Below are 20,300 nucleotides of genomic sequence, written 5' to 3'. Positions count from 1 at the left end.
CATCTACTCATCCAGAAGACCCGGCTCAAGGGCCAGGTCCTCTGAGAACTGCTCCCTGACTCTGCAATGTGTGTTAGACATGGCTCCTCTGAACTTCTGGAGCCCCTTCCAACCTCCATCACATCATCTCCCCCCAGTAAACCACACTGTTCTCAGTGACGAGAACTGGACCTTTCTTATCTCTATCCCCAGAGCAGTACCCAGCACAAGTACACCTCAACGAATATTTGTTAAGGGAACAAATGAATGAATGAGGGAATGAATGAATGAATGAATATCCAAAGAAGGAAAAGAAAAAGGTGCAGGTGGTAAGCAGGTTTAAGAAAGTAAGAAATAAGAGAACCAATACTCATTCAAACAATTTAAACACAGAGCAGTCTGAAATGAAATCTATTTTTCAGCCCCTGCTGACAGATCTGTTATACAGATTCTTGCCCAAAGTATGTCAGTTCTCAGTAACCACAGTCCCAGGAAATGAGGAAAACTGTGTAATGTGGAAGAGCTGAGAGCCACATTTAAGCACAGTCATAACAATTTGATTTAAACACAGCAAAAGCTGTGTTTTCCAGAAATTTACTGCAGAAAAAAAAGTTCTACAAAAAATCTATTTCTGTTATTTTCAAATGTAAATATTCAAATGAGTGCATTATCCCACATTGCAGCAGATACTTCCGAGTGACCTGTAGCAGTGGAGAAGACTGGGATGGCAAGGGCAAAGGTGCTATGCTTGGTGGTACTTCTCCAAAATGTTTGCTCTACTGCCTCCTCTCCTAGAACTTAAAATACCCTTCATAAGAAAGTCAGTTTTTTGATGATGGCCATTCTGACCGGTGTGAGATGATGTCGCATTGTAGTTTTGATTTGCATTTCTCTAATGATTAATGATGTTGAGCATTCTTTCATGTGTTTGTTGGCAACCTGTATATCTTCTTTGGAGAAATGTCTGTTTAGGTCTTCTGCCCATTTTTGGATTGGGCTGTTTGTTTTTTTTTTGATATTGGGCTGCTTGTAAATTTTGGAGACTAATCCTTTGTCAGTTACTTCATTTGCAAATATTTTCTCCCATTCTGCAGGTTGTCTTTTGGTCTTGTTTATGGTTTCCTTTGCTGTGCAAAAGCTTTGAAGTTTCATTATGTCCCATTTGTTTATTTTTGGTTTTATTTCCCTTTCTCTAGGAGGTGGGTCAGAAAGGACCTTGCTGTGATTTATGTCATAGAGTGTCCTGCCTATGTTTTCCTCTAAGAGTCTGATAGTGTCTGGCCTTACGTTTAGGTCTTTAATCCATTTTGAGTCTATTTTTGTGTATGGTGTTGGGAGTGTTTTAATTTCATTCTTTTGCATGTAGCTGTCCAGTTTTCCCAGCACCACTTTTTGAAGAGGCTGTCTTTTCTCCATTGTATATTCTTGCCTCCTTTATCAAAGATAAGGTGGCCATGTGTGCGTGGGTTTATCTCTGGGCTTTCTATCCTGTTCCATTGATCTGTATTTCTGTTTTTGTTCCAGTACCATACTGTCTTGATTACTATAGCTTTGTAGTATAGTCTGAAGTCTGGGAACCTGATTCCTCCAGCTCTGTTTTTCTTTCTCAAGATTGCTTTGGCTATTCGGGGTCTTTCGTGTTTCCATATAAATTGTGAAATTTTTTGTTCTAGTTCTGTGAAAAATGCCAGTGGTAGTTTGAAACGGATTGCATTGAATCTGTAGATTGCTTTGGGTAGTATATTCATTTTCACAATGTTGATTCTTCCAATCTGAGAACATGGTATATCTCTCCATCTATTTGTATCATCTTTAGTTTCTTTCATCAGTGTCTTATAATTTTCTGCATACAGGTCTTTTGTCTCAGTGCTGGAGAGGGTGTGGAGAAAAGGGAACCCTCATACACTGTTGGTGGGAAAGTAAATTGATACAGCCACTATGGAGAACAGTATGGAGGTTCCTTAAAGAGCTAAAAATAGAACTACCATATGACCCAGCAATCCCACTACTGGGCATATACCCTGAGAAAACCATAATTCAAAAAGAGTCATGTACCACAATGTTCATTGCAGATCTATTTACAATAGCCAGGACATGGAAGCAACCTAAGTGTCCATCGACAAATAAATGGATAAAGAAGATGTGACATATATATACAATGGAATATTACTCAGCCATAAAAGAAACGAAATTGAGTTATTTGTAGTGAGGTGGATGGACCTAGAGTCTGTCATACAGAGTGAAGTAAGTCAGAAAGAGAAAGACAAATAACATATGCTAACACATATATATGGAATCTAAAAAAAAAAGGTCATGAAGAACCTAGGAGCAAGACGGGAATAAAGACGCAGACCTACTAGAGAATGGACTTGAGGACATGGGGAGAGGGAAGGGTAAGCTGGGACAAAGTGAGAGAGTGGTAGTGTATATATGGACATATATACACTACCAAATGTAAAATAGATAGCTAGTGGGAATCAGTCGCATGGCACAGGGAGATCAGCTCGGTGCTTTGTGACCAGCTAGAAGGGTGGGATAGGGAGGGTGGGAGGGAGGGAGACGCAAGAGGGAAGAGATATGGGGATATATGTACATGTATAACTGATTCACTTTATTATAAAGCAGAAACTAACACACCATTGTAAAGCAATCATACTCCAATAAAAATGTTAAAAAAAAAAAAGCCAGTGTTTAGAAGGGTTGTCGTTACATTTCTAGGAACTATTCAATTCAACTGAAGTTCAATTACATTAACTTTTATTAGCTAATAGGAGTAAGGCACTAAGATACTCATTGTAATACATATCACCCTCGTACTGATTAAAGGGGAGCAGTTAAGTTTTGATAAAATAAAGTATATGAAAAAAAAAAGAAAAGTGCATGAAAGGCCTAATCCATCCTTCACACTGCTATTGGGATTTTCCTCCTAAAATACAGAGCTGATTGTCATAGCCCCAACTCAAGTGCTTTTGATGACTCTATCTACTATGGAATAAATATCAAATTCCTTATTGTAAAAGATGTTTATCCGCCTTATCCAAACAGGAAGGTCCCCTGCCCTGTCCTCACCTCACCCCAACTCTCCCACTTAAGAAGCAAATATCGAAAGCATTTTAACCAGGACAAGAGCACTGAGACCATACTGGTTGATTAGATATCCTTTCTTTAAAAACCTGAAAGAGTTCATAAAATCAGAGTGACTATCAAAAGGGATTTTTGAGAAATTCCTAAGCAAATACTGTGGCTGACCTCTAAATGAAATTACTGAACCGTAGATTGACAAGCATCCACTGAAACAAAGCGTATTACTAACATGACCTCCGGTGTTCTAAAATGCGACCATGGCATTAACTACCACCTCTCCTCAGCCAGCATCCTCTGTGTACATGGTCATTGCTCCCTGCCGCTCATCATTGTCTGCAGTTCACTTCTGGAAACCTATCTGTGTCGCCATGAGACTTGTCACCCCCTTGCTGAAATGCACCAGTTTGGTGACAGTGTTCAAACTCTTCTGCCTGCAGTTTCTCAGACCTCCGTCCTTAAAATTCAGGCTTTCTGCCTCAACTACAGAGGATTCATCAACTACCATTAATATATCTCTATAATCTGCTCCTATTTTTTTTTTTTTTTGTTTTTTGTTCTTGACTCTGGACAAACCCCAGGAGGCACTGAAACAGCAGGTTCTGCCTTACAGGATCCTGGGATAATGGATTTGGCTGAGACTTTGCTGTTTGATCATTTTATACCTACTGCACATGGGCTACATTAACAGACGTTCAAAGCTTGACTCCTCCTGCTATTCCATCCCAATTCCCGTTACCCCCCTCTTCATCCAACTGCCCTTGGGCGCATCACGTGATCATTTTTGCTGTCACATTTGTATCTATAATGATAGCCACTTAGTGAGGGCTTATTATGTGCCATGAGCTTTCAGGAAGGCAACATGGGGCAGATTTAGACGGGGGTTTAAATGTGGGCTCTATCACCTAAGACTCTGATGACCTTGGGCAAGTCTTTCCAACCTTTGTATCTTTAAGACCTTGCATTTCTTACCTGCAAAACAGAAATAACAACTACCTCATGATATTGGGATGTGTGTGTAGATATATATGATATAGGTATAGATATACAATTGCTCATCTCTTCCCTTCATGCTTAGTGTTTGCTTTTACTGTTTCTTCCTTTTTCTGGAATGCCATTTGCCTCCATCCTCCACCTGTCAAAACCCTACTCATATTTCAAAGCTCAACTAAAAGGCCACCTTTTCTAAGAAGGCTTCTCAGCTGTTGCAAGTCAATTGCCCGTGGGTCCCCACAGTCCCTTTTTATAGGTTTTGTACCCTGTTTTTCCAGGGTACCCAGACTTGGCAGAATAACAGAGCCATAACACCAGTCACAACCAGCTTTTTTCCAGTCCTGTCCCTGCCTGCAACTGTAGGAACTTCTCCATCCAACTCCCTTTGCCCAACTACTCCTTGCCTCAAGGAAGCGTTTATAACCCCTCAGATGACCTTGCCCCTAACTTCTTTATACTTCCCAATTTGATGCTTTTCCTTCAGAGCACTTACCCAATGAAATAATCATTTATGCAAGTATGAGTTACTACTTGTTTGCCCCCAGCAGACCATCAGCCATTTGGGGCAGGGGCTAGTGTCTGACTGGTTGGTCCTTGTGGCCCTAGGGTCTAATCCAATGCTAGGCACATGGGTGATGCCCAATAAACATTCAGGTTGTAAAGAACACAGGCTCCATGGGGCACCTGAGTTTTGTTCATCGGCAGTTAGCCTTGCCCTCCAGGGTCTCTTATTTTCTCCCTTCCTGTTCTGCCATCTGTGATGCTATGAAGGCACAATTGCTGACGCCTGCCAAAGAGAAGCCTTTCAAAGGAACTATCTTCTGAGGCCACCAGGTTGCTGCTGACAGTCACAATGGCAGATTCATGTTGTCCTCTTACACATCTTCTTTGGTGCAGCTCCTGGCTGGACTGACCAGCTGCTTAGAACTGTGTGTCAGTGCCATGTCTGTATGGGCTCAAACAATAACTCCAGAGGGAGATGAAGTTGGTCTATCAGCGAGGACACAATGTAACCGTGGACCATAGATACCCCCATGGGCATGTAACTGATAGAAGGATTCTGTCCACTTGGGCCTCACCCTGTAAGACTCAGGGATGCAGCTGAGAGCCCTGTTGCACTGAGTGTGTCTCATTACCCTGACCCGGAAGCACTGAATTTGCAGCCATCTTATGCACCTCTAATCTCTCTCCCCCTTACTTTTTCCCAAAGGGCCTCTCAATTCATTGGGCATTTAGACTTCCACCTGCATCCCATGGGACTTCCAGGCACTCTGAGACAAGCCCTATCCTAGGGCATTTTCAGGTTTCCTGCCACACAATCACAGCACGTGATATACTTGGTATTTTATTACAATCTTCACATTTATCTCCCCTGGATTTTAAATTCCTTTAAGAAAGTTATTATATCTTAATTGTCTTTGCATCTCTCTCTCCCTCCCCAAAGCCCCCTCTCTAAGCATCTAATCCAGGCTTTGCACATATTAGTTGCTTAATAAATATTTGTTGTAAGGGTCGGTGAATCAGCAGATGGGTAGTCATCAAGGAAGAAGGGGTTGGGCAGAGACTCATGCAGTCGGCATGAAACTCTGGAGGGGACACGGAAAAGGGAGGGCAGAGAGCAAAGGAGACACCAGAGGAGATGCCTCTTTAAGCTGACAGCTGTGTCTGCGTCTGGATGTTTCCCTCGTTCCTCTCGTTCCCCACGATGAAAATGAAGGAAACGGTAGATCTCTGCCTTACAGGGCTTCCGCCAAAATCGATATTTTCTGCTCACAAATTATTTCCTTTCTATTGATGTACAAGTCTTACAGAGAAAAGGAAGGAAAGAGGAGAGAAATAACTCTGAGACTTACAGTTCGGGAGGGGTCAACATGGATTAGCCAGATTTATGGGCCAGATGTGTGGACTAGGGAAGGTGACTCCATTTTCCCAATATCAGGTGGCGAGGCTTTCACTCTGCTAATGCAGCCGTACATTTTTCTGGAGGCTGAATATTTCAAAAATACATTTGTCTAGAGTGGTAGCTATTTTTTAGTTTTCTGTTTGCATGCAGAGTCGTTCTGTTCTAGCAGACAGAGTTTGCCACCATTATGCAATAAGTCTTTCACTTCTTCAGAAACATGTCGTCTATTTTTATAGTTCCCACTCTCTGGGTGAATGTTAAAGTCCCAGAAGGCGCGTGCAGAGACAGTCAGGATTTGTGTACCAGCCTCGCTACCGCTCAGGGCTTCCTGTTGTGCTTCCTTCTTCATGGTTTTGCAGGTGGGAAGTTATTTAACTTCTACTTGATCAAAGTTTCCTGATTAGAACATGACTTCTGTCTCACTAAGGTGCACATCCTTTATGGCTGAAGTCTTGAAAGTTTGGATTTCTATGCAGTAGGAAAAAAATTTCCCTTCCCCATCTTTCCTTTGTTGTATATGTTGAAATTAAACTTTTTTCTGCTGGCTGCAGCATTTGCCCTCCATGAGATGCTTTTGATGACAGATTCAGAAGCCACCCCTACTTCTAAAAAACAGAACAAAAAGTAGGTCTTGGACATCAAGTGTATTGGAATGACTGTGCTGTGTTTCTTAAATCTTCTTGAGAAAGGGAAGACCTGAGATTAAAATAATGAAACCTGAGTCCTATATGGCCTCAGCCCTCCTGACTTACTGAAGGTGCTTACACCTTAGTCTACGCCTTATGGTTCCCCATCTAAAAGAGAGGTTCTGGATTTCAAGGTAGGTGATGATCTGACGTAAATTCTCAAACAAACACGACAATGTTTTCTTTCAGATTGGGGCTGGAAATAGGACACATCTACTGGAAGCAGGACTGAAAATTTGAGCCTAGTTTCTCACAGAATTCTGTAGAAACTTCTCAAACCATGTCCTAATCCCATCCACCAAAGGAAGGAGGGTTAAGGGGAATATAGGTTATGCGTGACACTCAGATGTACTGCTCATGGTTTTAAATATTTGGGTGTGTCTCCCTCTCCTCCTAGACCAATACAGGCAACTCGTGATGCATTTTCCCAACATTCTAACACTCCGTGTGGAAGGGGAAGTTGCATTACAAAATCTGTCTGCTGAGGTGTGCACAATTTAGCTTTGTTTTTCCTTGCCCCTCCTTTTTGATTGTCTATACCCTTCTGTCTTCCATAGCCCCTGACTCAGAACTTCATGATCTAGCTCAGTGGTGTTCAATAAAAATATAATGTGTGCATTAATTTAAATATTACATTTAAACTTAAAATTTTCTAGTAGCCGCGTTAAAACAGTAAAAAGAAACAGGTGAAATTAATTTTAATAATAGTATGTAATATTTAATAATCTATCCAAAAGATTGTCATTTCCACGTGTAATCAATATAAACATTTTAATGTGGTATTTTACATTCTTTTTTTCATTCTAAGTCTTGGAAATCCAGTGTGTATTTTACCCTTACAGCATGTCTCAATTCAGACTAGCCACGTTTCAAGGGTTAAATAAGCTGCATGTAGTGGCTACCTTGCTGGACAGCATGGATACAGGACATTTCCATCACTGCAGAAAGTTCTATGGGATGGCACACATCTAGCCCATTCATGAGGATTCTTTTTTTTTTTTTTTTTTTTTTTCAGTACGCGGGCCACTCGCTGTTGTGGCCTCTCCCGTTGCGGAGCACAGGCTCTGGACGCGCAGGCTCAGTGGCCATGGCTCACGGGCCCAGCCGCTCCACGGCATGTGGGATCTTCCCGGACCGGGGCACGAACCCACGTCCCCTACATCGGCAGGCGGACTCTCAACCACTGCGCCACCAGGGAAACCCCATGAAGATTTTTATGTAGAAATATTTTTCTGAAGAAGGCATTACCTGTCATGTTTACTTTCCAAAGAGCCTTAGGCAGGGTCTTTCTGGTCAGCAGAATAATGAGAAAAGCCATTTCTGATTATTTGGACCTGTGTTTTTGTCCTCAGGGCTCAAATTATACCATAGTCCCCCGAAAGCAAAGCAAACACGGTCAGAGCCTCTCTGCATCCTCCATTCACCTGCTGCCTAGAGCAGGGGTGGTGCTGCCTCTGTTACCCCCTAACAGGTGCAAAAGTTAATTTGCGTATCATTTCTTAAAGCACCCAAGCCTCATTTTTGTTTTTCACTTATATACGTTTATTTGGAAACGTTTATATCAATACATTGAAACTAAATTTTAGAGACACTGGATGTCATTAGTTTGGATATCATTAGTTTATTTTACACAGAGAAATGTGAACATTATTTACATGATGAAAGATTTCAGAGCTTCAGTGGAATGGGCAGCTTCACGTGATGCCATTTCAATAGTGACGTATTTCAGTCGACATATTTCCAAGAATGTCACCATCTCCAAATAAGAAATAATCCTTGTTGTCTAGAACTACTTTGGTGCCTCCATATTCTGGGAGAACTTTATCTCCCACTTTCACACTAACTGGTTGAATCTCTGTACCCTTTCCTTTAGAGCCTGATCCAACAGCTACTACCGTTGCTTGCAATACTTTTCCTTGTGATTTTTCTGGAAGCGTAATACCTCCTTTGGTTACAGTTTTGGCTGCACTTCTTTCAACTAGTACTCAGTCAAAGAGGAGAAGAAACTTTCTAAATGCCTGTCCTGCCAGGATTCTGGCCGCCACAGTTTGCAGTTCGTACTCTGCTCTCACACCACCGCTGAAAGGAGAGACCACCAAGCCTCATTTTAAAAGGGCCTGCCTTCCACTCACCCTCAAAAAAGTGGTTTCCTTGTAAATGTTCGACAGTCAACTCTCTCAACGAAGAAACACTGATTTGTAGCATTTGCCAACTACTGTGGTGTAAATACTCCCACTGTGGTCAATGGTTTCAAGCTACCAATGTGACATCTCTGAACGCTGGAGGCGCGTGGGGAGTGATGCTCATGGTCTGGTAGAAAATGGCTCCAGCACATCACTTGGAGCACAGTGACATTTATATGGACTCCTCCCACTTCCACCCACCTCATTTTCAGGACACTGTAGAATCTATATCTTAGAATATCCTTCACATACAAAGCAAAAATGTCCAAAGGCCTTCGTGTGTTGGATAAAAGTGAAATTTTAAGCACAGCTGAATTTAGTAAGAAGGCTCACAAGTTAGTTTAACAAAATGTATAGAGGATTATAAACTTACCATTCTTATAGTCCACATCTATACTCATAACTAACAACACAGACCTAATCAATATTACTCTGTTTAAATGTAGCTCACCGTGAGAAGTGAGATAAGTCAGAGAAAGACAAGTACTAAATGATATCATTTATATGTGGAATCTAAAAAAGTTAAACCTGTAGAAAACCCAGAGAGTATAATGGTCACCAGGGGTTGGTGGGTAAGGCGGGGATAAGAGTGACGATGTTGAAGGGTACAAAACTTGTAAGGACTAGTAAATAAGCCCTAGAGGGCCAATGCACAGTATGATGAATGTAGACAATAATGTTGTACTATAATTACATAGCGTGATAAATATGGCTACAATGGCAATTATATGGCAAGATATAAGTATATCAAAGTAACAGGCTGTACACCTTAAACTGACAGAGTTACGTGTCAAATTTATTCAATTAAAAAAATGTAGCTGAAAGCGAGATCAGCTTTCATTAGCACTCTTTATTCTGGTCCGATGACAACGGTACTCGTTGTCATCGGACAACCGTTGTTCCATAGAAAGGAACAACATCAAATACATAAATAGCTTGAGAATTTATCTGAATTTCTCATTGACCCATTCTTCCAGGAAAAAGATGTGTGTGCTCCATGAGGCTGAAATAGATGTTGTAAAGGCAAGATAGTCAATCTTAGATGCAATACATAGAGTGTGGGGCTGTAAACTGTAGAATCCAAACTGCCTCTGACAAGCCATAGGATCTTGGGGAAACCTTTAAAACTATTCAGGACCTCACGTTCCTCACCTATACAATTAGGGGTTGGAGTAGGTCAGTATTTTCTAAATTTTAGCCATCCTTACATATGGCCATCACTATTTTTGTCATTTCCATATGCCACCTGCACTATTATTTTGTTAATATTTTTCTTTAATCAACTCACTTTTTGCTTAATTACTGATCCTTTTCCTAAGTAATACCATCTATGAAATCATAGCTTCAATATGCTAGTTATGTTTTTTTCTAATACACATTGATACACAAACATAACTGTAACTTCAACCAATGTGTGTGTGATTCCTAAGATTATCTTGTATACCACATGTGGCTGGCATCCTATGGATGAGGTGATCTCTGTGGGTCCCACAGCGTTGCTGGTTTGAGAGCTGTCATAATTTCAGCCACTTTAGTGCTTACTATGGAAATCTCAGGATTGAGTCACATTGCCGTGACACTTGTCAATCAAGAAGACGAGTGAAACTGATGGATCATCTAGCCACATTGTTGTCCAGGTCTTTCATTACAGATAAACGTGGTATGAGACTTCTTTCTGAAATGTATTTACTCCTATACCAATATAACTTTCTCATTCCATCAAGCAGCAGAAAGATCTGATCAAAAATTTAAATGAATGCATTTTGCATATAATATTTTGTCTCTCACTATTAAGCTCGGTAAATAGGTTGAAATCTGCATATAAATCACTTATATTTGCCTAGATGTCTCTATGGGGGTTGCAGCAATGGTGCTTTAAATATCATGTGAAATTTTTAAGAGATTGCTTGGTATTGAAAAGCCTATGGAATTATTTTTATAAAAAAATAGGAATTAGAAAGTAGGACTTTCTTTAGAGTTGATGTGGCTTAAATAATTTCAACCAGATGAACAGTTGTCAACAATTTGCATTTAAAATATAATTAATTATGTTCGTCTGTCTGCTATTATACTAGGAAATTAAGATACCATACATGTTTATAATAGGAAATTTCTCAATTGTCTTTTTGATCCACTATGAAGCTGCACATTTATTTCCACAGGAGGAAAGAAGAACATATTATGCTGCTAAGTAATACCAGTCTTTTCTAGGATTAGAAATCAGTGGATGGCTTGTGGGATTGGTGATTTCTATTCTCAAATGAAAACCAGATGGGCAAAACCGACAGCATAAACAGTTAAGGGAAAAAATTGGCAGAAAAAGTCACATTTGTTAATTACATTTGTCGTCACACCTTCTCTTATTTATTGAGATAGTCAGAAACTTGGTTTGAAAGATAATGTAACTCCTTAGCTCTGGTTTAACTCAATAAAATTCAGACTGTTTTGTTTGGGAATAATTAGGTAACAATATGATAATCGAGTAATTCTTTTTATCAGAAACAAAATTCTTGCCCACAAAAAAGTTTCAGCAAATGTTTGGCCTGTTGTTCATTTAAATGTGAAATAATCAGTTTATGTATCTATTTATACATAAAAAATAAGATAAATAAATTTAGTGTATGCCTCCTACTGTAAATGTATATATAATTACTAACCATACATCTTAGTAATATTTGGTGTTTTGGCACAAATGCCAGGAACTAATTTACATCTACTTACGAACTAGAGAGTAGGAACAGTTATGTTAATCACTCAGTATTTTGGAGAACATGATACTGAAGAAATAGTGCACAGTTTAATCTAGGCAATTTGTCTAGCATCCCAGATTCACTGGCTCGTACAGTCATCCACATTCCATGATGGTTTACCGTGAGTTGGCTTCTGTGCTCAGCTCTTTGCCAACATTATCCCATTTATTAGCCCCACTTTTCAAAGGAGGAGATTGAGGCTCTGAAGGGCTAAGGTAACGGCCTAGGTTTACCCAGCCAGAATGTGGCAGAGTTGGGTTTGAACAGACACCCCACAGCTGGGCTGTGCTCTCAAGTCCCTGCTGCATGCCAAACCCTCGGCTGAGTGCTGGAAACACAACCACGGGTAAGACGTGGGTGCCGAGTTTAAGGAGATTATGCAGCCCTTCACTTAAAACCTCTGAAATTTTGAGTTGGAAGACACCATGGAAATCATCTGGCCAAATTCCCTTTTATCACAGATAAAAAAACCAGTGGCCTAAAGAGGGTAAGTGTCTTATCCTCAGTGCATATTGTAGAAAAGAGTATACACAAAGATAATGAATTGGTTGTTTAAAATGCTGACAATAACATTGCAGTATCTTTGTGGCTTGAATATGTATAAATTAATACTTTGGCCTATTTTCTCAAACGTGATGAGAATATGGATGTCAGTGAGTATTATATATGTCGACAAAAAATTAATCAGTCAATCTAAGAAAGAAATGGAAAATTTTATTCGAGCCAAATTTGAGGATTATAACTCGGGAAGAGCATCTCAGAAAGCTCTGAGGAGTCTTCCACCGGTTAGAAATCAAGGCACAGTTATATAAGTTTTTTGAGACAGAGGGCTGTATGTCAAATGACGTATTATTGACAGTTCACATAATCCAGATCTAAGCATAATCCTGGTGGGTCACATGACCTCTTACAAGATTAAGGAGGAATGTTATTTTTTAAGGAGTTTTATTGTTGGTGCTGGGAGAATGTTGCTCTTTATGGCTGAGCAGGTGTTTCTGCCAACGGGGGAGGTCTGGTCCACGGGTAATGAAGATACACAATGCACAGTGGGGCGAGAGGGAGGCCAAAGAGCAGAGAAGAATTTATGTTTAAATTTGTCTTGTCTTGCCATAAAATATGAATTTTATTTCACATAACTACGGCTAAAATAGAGGTTAAGAACATAAAATGGGGTGGGGGGAGGGATAAATTAGGAGTTTGGGATTAACAGATGCACACTACTATATAAAAAATAGATAGGGGCTTCCCTGGTGGCACAGTGGTTAAGAATCCACCTGCCAATGCAGGGGACACAGGTTCGAGCCCTGGTCCGGGAAGATCTCACATGCTGCGGAGCAGCTAAGCCCGTGTGCCACAACTAATGAGCCTGCTCTCTGGAGCCCACGAGCCACAACTACTGAGACCATGTGCCACAACTACTGAAGCCCGCGCACCTACAGCCCATGCTCCACAACAAGAGAAGCCACCTCGATGAGAAGGCCGCACAACACAATGAAGAGTAGCCCCCGCTTGCCACAGCTAGAGACAAGCCCACGGGCAGCAATGAAGACCCAAAGCAGCCAAAAATAAAAAAATAAATAAAATGAATTTATATTAAAAAAAGATTAACAGCAAGGACCGACTGTATAGCACAGGGAACTATATTCAATATCTTGTAATAACCTATAATGGAAAAGAATCTGAAGAAGAATATACATACTGAATTACTTTGCTATACACCTGATGCTAACACAACATTGTATTGGGTTGGCCAAAAAGTTCGTTCGGAATTTTCTGTAAGATGTTACAATAAATCAACTGTACTTGTGAAACTGTGCACCTCAGATTGGGATTTGAACCTCCGTGGCAGGACTCGAACCCAACCTAAACCCACAGTCTTCCAACTGAGATCACACACCTGGTTTCAGGATTTAGTGAAGCTCAGGTTCTTGATGTCTCATCGCAGAAAGAATTCAGTGAGAGACAAAGTGATAGGTAAGAAGTGGATTTATTTAGAGAGAAACACACACTCCACAGACAGAGCAGAGCGTGGGCCAAGTCAGAAGGCAAGAAAGCCACCAGGGTATGGGGTTGTCAGTTTTTATAGGGGTGGGTAATTTCATAGGCTAATGAGTGGGAGGAGTATTCCAGCTACTTCGGGGGGGGGGGGGAAGGGGCGGGGATTTCCAGGAATTGGGCCACCGCCCAGTTTTTGATCCTTATGGTCGGTCTTGGAACTGTCATGGTGCCTGTGGGTGTGTCATTTAGCTTGCTGATGTGTTACAGTGAGTGTATACTGAGGCTCAAGGTCTAGTGGAAGTCGACTTGTCCACCATCTTGAACCCATTTGGTTCTAATCAGTTTATGTCATGTCCTTGGGCTATGCCATTCTTTCAGATGTTGTGCCCTGCCCCCTTCTCTCCTGTTTCACTTCGATAAAAATTTTTTTTAAAAAAGAACATAAAATAATTCTGGTTAATTCAATTCAACAACAGAAACTGAGTGCCTATGTGCAGGGCACAGAGACAACTTGCTGGGTAAATAATTATGAACAAGCTGTACAGGGTAGGAGAGACAGATAATTAATATAATTACTATTCAGTGTGATAAGGGGAGGTTCAGGGTGTTATTGACACGTGGCAAGGACACAGAGCCCAGTGAAGGGACATCAGAGTTGGAGAGAGTGTTAGGGAGAGGGCAGGAAGGAGGAAGGTGACCCAGATAGAAGGATGTTCATATGATACGCCCCCTCGAGAGATCGCTGGACCTGTTTAAGGACCTTGTGCCCTATTCCTTCCATTTGCTCCTTGAGGTCTACCTTCCACCCTTTGCCTCCTACTCTCTGAAGGGAGACTGACTTGCAGGGACTACATTGGTGAGCACCAGTGTGCTCTATGGCAGCCAGTCGTGGTTAAGCCAATGGGGAGCTCCAGGAGGAGATATGGATGGAGGAGATTTGGATGAAGGGCCTGAAGTGAGTTCAGGTCCTTGTGGAGGGGTTTCTGGCTGGCTGGTGGTGTCCTGGGACACCTCTCCATTTTCTCTTCCAAGGTCTTGTAACTGCTCCCTCCTTCAGGTGATAACAGCCCTGAGGCGCTGCACTGTCTCTGTGGTTTTCCTACACCCCACCCAATGCTTTGTACACAGTCCCACAATTAAGCCTTCCTTGAATTATCTTAATTTCATGTGCAGGGATTCCTGAAAGGGAAGAGGCAGGAATGGGGAGTGGTGTTGGTGGGACTAGCCAGCTGGGTGGGGACAGACTCAGGAGAAGGTTTATAATCTAGGTTAACAGAGTTTGGAATGTAGCCCAAGGAGAACCTTGTGGGCACTGTAGGAATTTGGATTGTATTCTTCAAGTGTTGGAAGGGCATTGGAGGATCTACAGCAGGGAAGTGACAAGATCTGATTTATGCTTTTCAAAGATCAGTGGACTTTGAGTAAATCAGATTACCCTCTATCATGGAGCAGTGCCGGGGCGGGAGAGCTCATCCAGTTAGTTGAAGGTCTTTTTTCTTTTTTTAATGAACTTGTTTATTAATTTTTATTTATTTTTGGCTGCATTGGGTCTTCGTCGCTGCGCATGGGCTTTCTCTAGTTGTGGTGAGTGGGGGCTACTCTTTGTTGCGGTGCGCGGGCTTCTCATTGCGGTGGCTTCTCGTTGCAGAGCATGGGCTTCAGTAGTTGTGGCGCATGGGCTTAGTTGCTCCGCGGCATGTGGGATCTTCCTGGACCAGGGCTTGAACCCATGTCCCCTGTATTGGCAGGCAGGTTCTTAACCACTGCACCACCAGGGAAGTCCCAGTTGAAGGTCTTAATAGAACAAAGACTGATGGCCCATGAGCAAGAAGGAATTCTGCCAGCTGCTGGCCTTTAGACTTGAGGAGCAACATCAGCTCTTCTCTGGGTCTCCAGACTGGCCTACCCTGCAGATTTTGGACTTACCAAGCATCTATAATCACATGAACTTGTTTCTTAAAATCAATCTCTCTCTCTCTCTCAATAAATATATGTATATATCTATATCTATCTATCCTCTATCTATCTATATATATATATAGAGAGAGAGAGAGACACTGGCTATACTATATGATCTATGTGTTTATTATACCCATTTCTAAGACGTGTGTGTATGCACGGGTGCGCATGCATGCATGCGTAGCTCCTGTTGGTTCTGTGTCTCTGGAGAACCCTGAGTAATACAGCAAGTGCCCTTGATTTGGAGGCAGTGGTTTGGATATGAGCTTTGATACCCTGATCACTGTCGGATGAGGTGGCCACACTGTGCACAGAGCACAGGTCCACAAACTGATAGAGCTGCTCCTCCGTTCATGGATCTCAGATCATGCACCTCTAGCAGGTCTTTGAGGCCCCTTTGGGGCTCAATTTCCTCCTCTTTAAAATGAGAAAAGTAATATCTTCCCTGCCCAACTCACATAATTTTTGTGCATATCAAATAAGACAATGTATTGAAGCACATTAAAAAACGACCACATACAGACACAACATATTAGGTATTATTTTATTTGGCCTGTAATTCTGCCACACACATTCTTGAAATTGTGTGTTGGCAGCAGACAGTTTTGAAAGTCAGACAAGCGTGTGGCACCCATTCACCCAGTCAGCGCTTGCACACGCTGTCCTTTCTGTCTGGAGTGGCTCTTCTGCTACCTTAAGTCTTAATTTGGAGCAAGGGGAGGGTGTTGGGTGGAGGTAGAAAGAGAAGTTAAGAATCAGGCAAAGGTTTTGGGCTCAAACACGTGTATGGATACTGATCGCATTAAATGAAATAACAAAATAACTTAGCAAAATGAAATATTGCAAATGAGCTCTCCATCTCAAGGATGCTATCTGACATTAGGGTATGTTACTGAAGGAAGAATATATTTAGGGGTGTGTGTATGGGGTGGCAGCAGGGACAGTGAGATGGAGAGGGTGGGATGATGAGTTTTAAGTGGAACCTGTTGCATCTGCAGTGTTTATGGGACATCTAAATGGTAATATGCAAGATAACTCAGGTTGGAGATATAGGCTGGAAATAGACACTAAGAAGAGCAGCTGACATTTCATGTGTTTTTATACCATGTGCCAGACACTGTACTAAACATGTTGTATGTATGATCTCATTTAATCATTAAACAGTCCTGTGAGATCAGTCGTTTTATTATACCCATTTCTGAGATTCTACAGCTAAAACATGGTTCATTTGAGATTTAAACCCAAACAATCTGGCTGGAAGATCTCAGTTTACAGGCAACAAATAAAGCTACAGGGATAAGTGAGTGTGCTTAGGCAGAGTATGCCGTCCAGGCAGAGGGCAGACAGTGGAATTCTAGGGAACAAGAACTTTTACTAGTAAATCATGAGAGATTTCCTTGGAAAAGATGGAAGGGGAGAGTTCAGAAGGAGAAGAGGAAAGCTGTGTAGAAGGTGAGTTAGTGAATTCGAGGGAGGAGCATGTTTCCAGAGATCCTTCACCTTTGCAGGAAGGCCAAGTGAAGCAAGAATGTTACATGAATATTGGAATTAGGAACCAGGGGTGGTGTTGGGGGCATGCAGATGTCTTCAAGAGGAGCTTCAGCAGATGGGTCGCTGTGGGAAGGGATTTGGGCTCAGTCATGGGCTTTCAACCAAGCCTGGGTCACCTGGCCTCCCCGCTGCGGAGGGCCACTGACATGGCACACATCATTGATTTCTCTGATAAAGGAATGTTGCTACTCGCTCACTCTATTTTTTTCCTTTTCCTTGGCAATTTGTCATTTCGTTTATTTGGTTTTACCACGTTCCCAGCTTCACTGCAATAATGAGACTGTCTTTGCCACAAGTTGCAAATTTGAATGACGCATCTGTTCTTCTTTTTCCTACCTTCAGTAAGTTTCCTCTGACACTAGAGAGAAGATGTGATAAAGATAAATTTAAGAGTGGAATTGGGAAGTTAAGGCAGCTCTCAATCTGTTTATCTTTGGAAACCATTATACAGAGGAAAAGTTTTTCATTTAGCTCATGGTTGCTGCACACACACAAATATAATGCAAGGTCTTTTTTCCCCACAGATGATCTCTCAGAAAAGAAGCTGTTGCCTTAAGTTAGAATCTTTACAAAGTCACTCATATTACAGAGTGCTGTCTGAGTTGCTTTATTTTCAATAATAACACCGTTGGGAGAAGACGTTGTTTTAATATTCTTATAGTGGTAAGTTATGGCATCAGTTAAAAAGAAAACTTTAACACAGATTTAGTAATTATTAATAGTAAAATGATCTCTCGATCACGTGTGTTGGAAATTGTTGAGAATAAACCTTTTAAAAACACTTTAAGAAGTGAGATAAGTCAGACAGAGGAAGGTAAATACTGTACGATATCACTTATATGTGGAATCCAAAAAGCCAAATTCGTAAAAACAGATTGCAATGGTGGTTACCAGGGACTGGGGCTGGGGAGATAGGAGAGATGTTGTTTAAGGGAACAAACTTGTAACTAGTAGATAAATAAGTTCTGGGGATCTATACACAGCATAGTGATTATAGTTAACAATACTGTGTTATAAACTTCAAAGTTGCTAAGAGACTGGATCTTAATTTTTTTAACCGTAAAAATGAAACGATAATCATGTGACGTAATAGAGGCGTTAACTAACGCTACTGTTGTAATCATATTGCAATGTATAAATGCACCAAATCAAAATATCGCACACCTTAGACTTATACAAAGTTATATGTCAATTGTTTCAAGAAAAAAAAGACAGACAATTTAAGAAGTAATCAAGTAAGTGATTATGGAGTTCACAAATACTAAATGGCTACTTTTAACTTAGGGTACAATTTCCAAGGTCATTCATTATTATATAGAGATTCCAAGAGTACTGTATCTTAAACAATTTAGAAGGAAACAAAGGTGATGTGTTCTAAAAAACTCTAGAAAACTCAGAAATTGACTCCAGTGATGACAGATATGGTAAAGCATATAAAGACTTTGAATAAAATTGTCGCATGAGAGTTTATAACATGAGACTTTAAATATACATAATTAAAGTAAATATTATGCATAGCTATTTGGCTGTTTCATCTGCATTCCTGAAAGTTTATATTATATTCAAATTGCCAAAAGGCTTTTGTTCCATATTTTCTCATAGAGTATTGCCTATATACACAATTGCCTTACATTTGGGCACGTGAAGTACTCCATAAGCCACAATGTCAACAGGGTAGGTATTTTGGGCTCAGTATTCATACATGACTGCCTATAAGCACAGCAAAGAAAGAGCTGGACAACTCAAGTAAAAGATGCAGCTCCTAAAGGCCATCCCAAACACCGCTGTATCCACAGAGCGTTTGAACGTTCAATAATGTGCCTCGTGAATTTGATCGGCGTTGGCAGCGGCCATAGGCTGCATTGCCCTGATGGAATAGCCGAGGTTGGAGAGAGCTATCCCACTTAAAGTCATAGTCCTTTTCCAGGTCAGCCCACAGCCAATGGCTGGTCACCACGGTACAGAGGCCCCACCCCAGTGCCCCAACTCAGAACAACTCTGAATGGCTATCCCAGCTCCAGAGCTCCCGGCGGGGTCGGCTGAGACCTAGCAGTGGCTACACTGCAGCTCAGCTTCTCCTCTTCCCAGTCTACCATCCTTCCCTTCCCCCCACAGGTGTTCCTCTCAAGAGTACTCCCCAAATAAATCTCCTACATGCTAACTTCTGCCTCAAAAGAAGAGGGAAACCCAACTGCCTAAGTGCTGAAGAAAACAGTGAAAAATATAAATGTGATTTATTTGACCCCACTGAGTACAAGCTTCTTTTTGTCAGGCAACACAAAAAATAAGACAGTGAATAGAGATCCTGCTTTTCACATGAACGCATGTTGGCCATTGCGGGCCGGAAGGGGGGCTGGTACCCATAACATTTTTAAATGAAGGATGAGACAAAGTTATTTCTTTATGACAGTAATAGTGCCAGTGAAGTCATTTTACATTACCAAGTGGTTTTTCTCACTAATCATTTCACTGCCCATCACCACGATTCTTAAGGCAGAGGACCAGACATTAGATTTTTCTAGAAATACAAACTCAAGTCCAAATGATTTCAGCACAGTGTTTGAAGATTTCTCAATTTTACACTTGATTTTTTAAAAAAATTTGTTGAAGACATAAGAAAAAGATACAATATTGGGTATGTTTGTTTTAAACACATCCAACATCTAAATGTTGCAACAAAACATAAACAATAACTATGATTTACAAATTGTAAATAAATATATAAAAGTGAGCTCAACCACATAAGCCATTAGGGAAACTAAAATTAAAACCATAATAAGATACCATTACATACACTCCAAAATGCCTAAAACAGGAAAAACCAAAAACCCTGACAATACTGAGTGTCAATTAGAGCAATGGATCCTCTGAGAAAATGCTGGTGGAGTATGTGAATTGGTAGAACTACTTTTGGCATCCTCTTGATCCAGTTTTTCTTGGGCTTTATCAAATTTTTTGGACTTTTCAAGGACCCAACTCTGTAAACTCTGCTGATTTTGTTATATGTTTGTTTTCTATTTCATTAATTTCTCCTCTTATTTATGTTATTTCCCTCCTTCTCCTTTCTTTGGGTCTATTATGCTATTTCCCCCTAACTTCTTGAGAGGTTGCTTAGCTAATTCATTTTTAGCCTTTTTATTTTTTCAAACCTACGCATTTAATGATAAAAATTTTCTCAAAACACTGCTTTAGCTGTATCTTACAAGTTTTGGTATGT

At 40.9% G+C, this 20,300-nt stretch overlaps 1 pseudogene; it reads right to left on the bottom strand.

The window, feature by feature from the left end:
- Positions 1-8,351: 8,351 nt before the first annotated feature.
- LOC114903934 overlaps positions 8,352-20,300 on the bottom strand; it is a 42,365-nt pseudogene continuing 30,416 nt past the window's right edge.

Source organism: Monodon monoceros, unplaced genomic scaffold (assembly GCF_005190385.1).
Source record: "Monodon monoceros isolate NGI ecotype Baffin Bay Population unplaced genomic scaffold, NGI_Narwhal_1 Super_Scaffold_21, whole genome shotgun sequence".
NCBI classification, from domain to species: domain Eukaryota; kingdom Metazoa; phylum Chordata; class Mammalia; order Artiodactyla; family Monodontidae; genus Monodon; species Monodon monoceros.
Note: the sequence above shows the minus strand (reverse complement) of the source record. Positions and strands in the feature narration are given on the sequence as shown.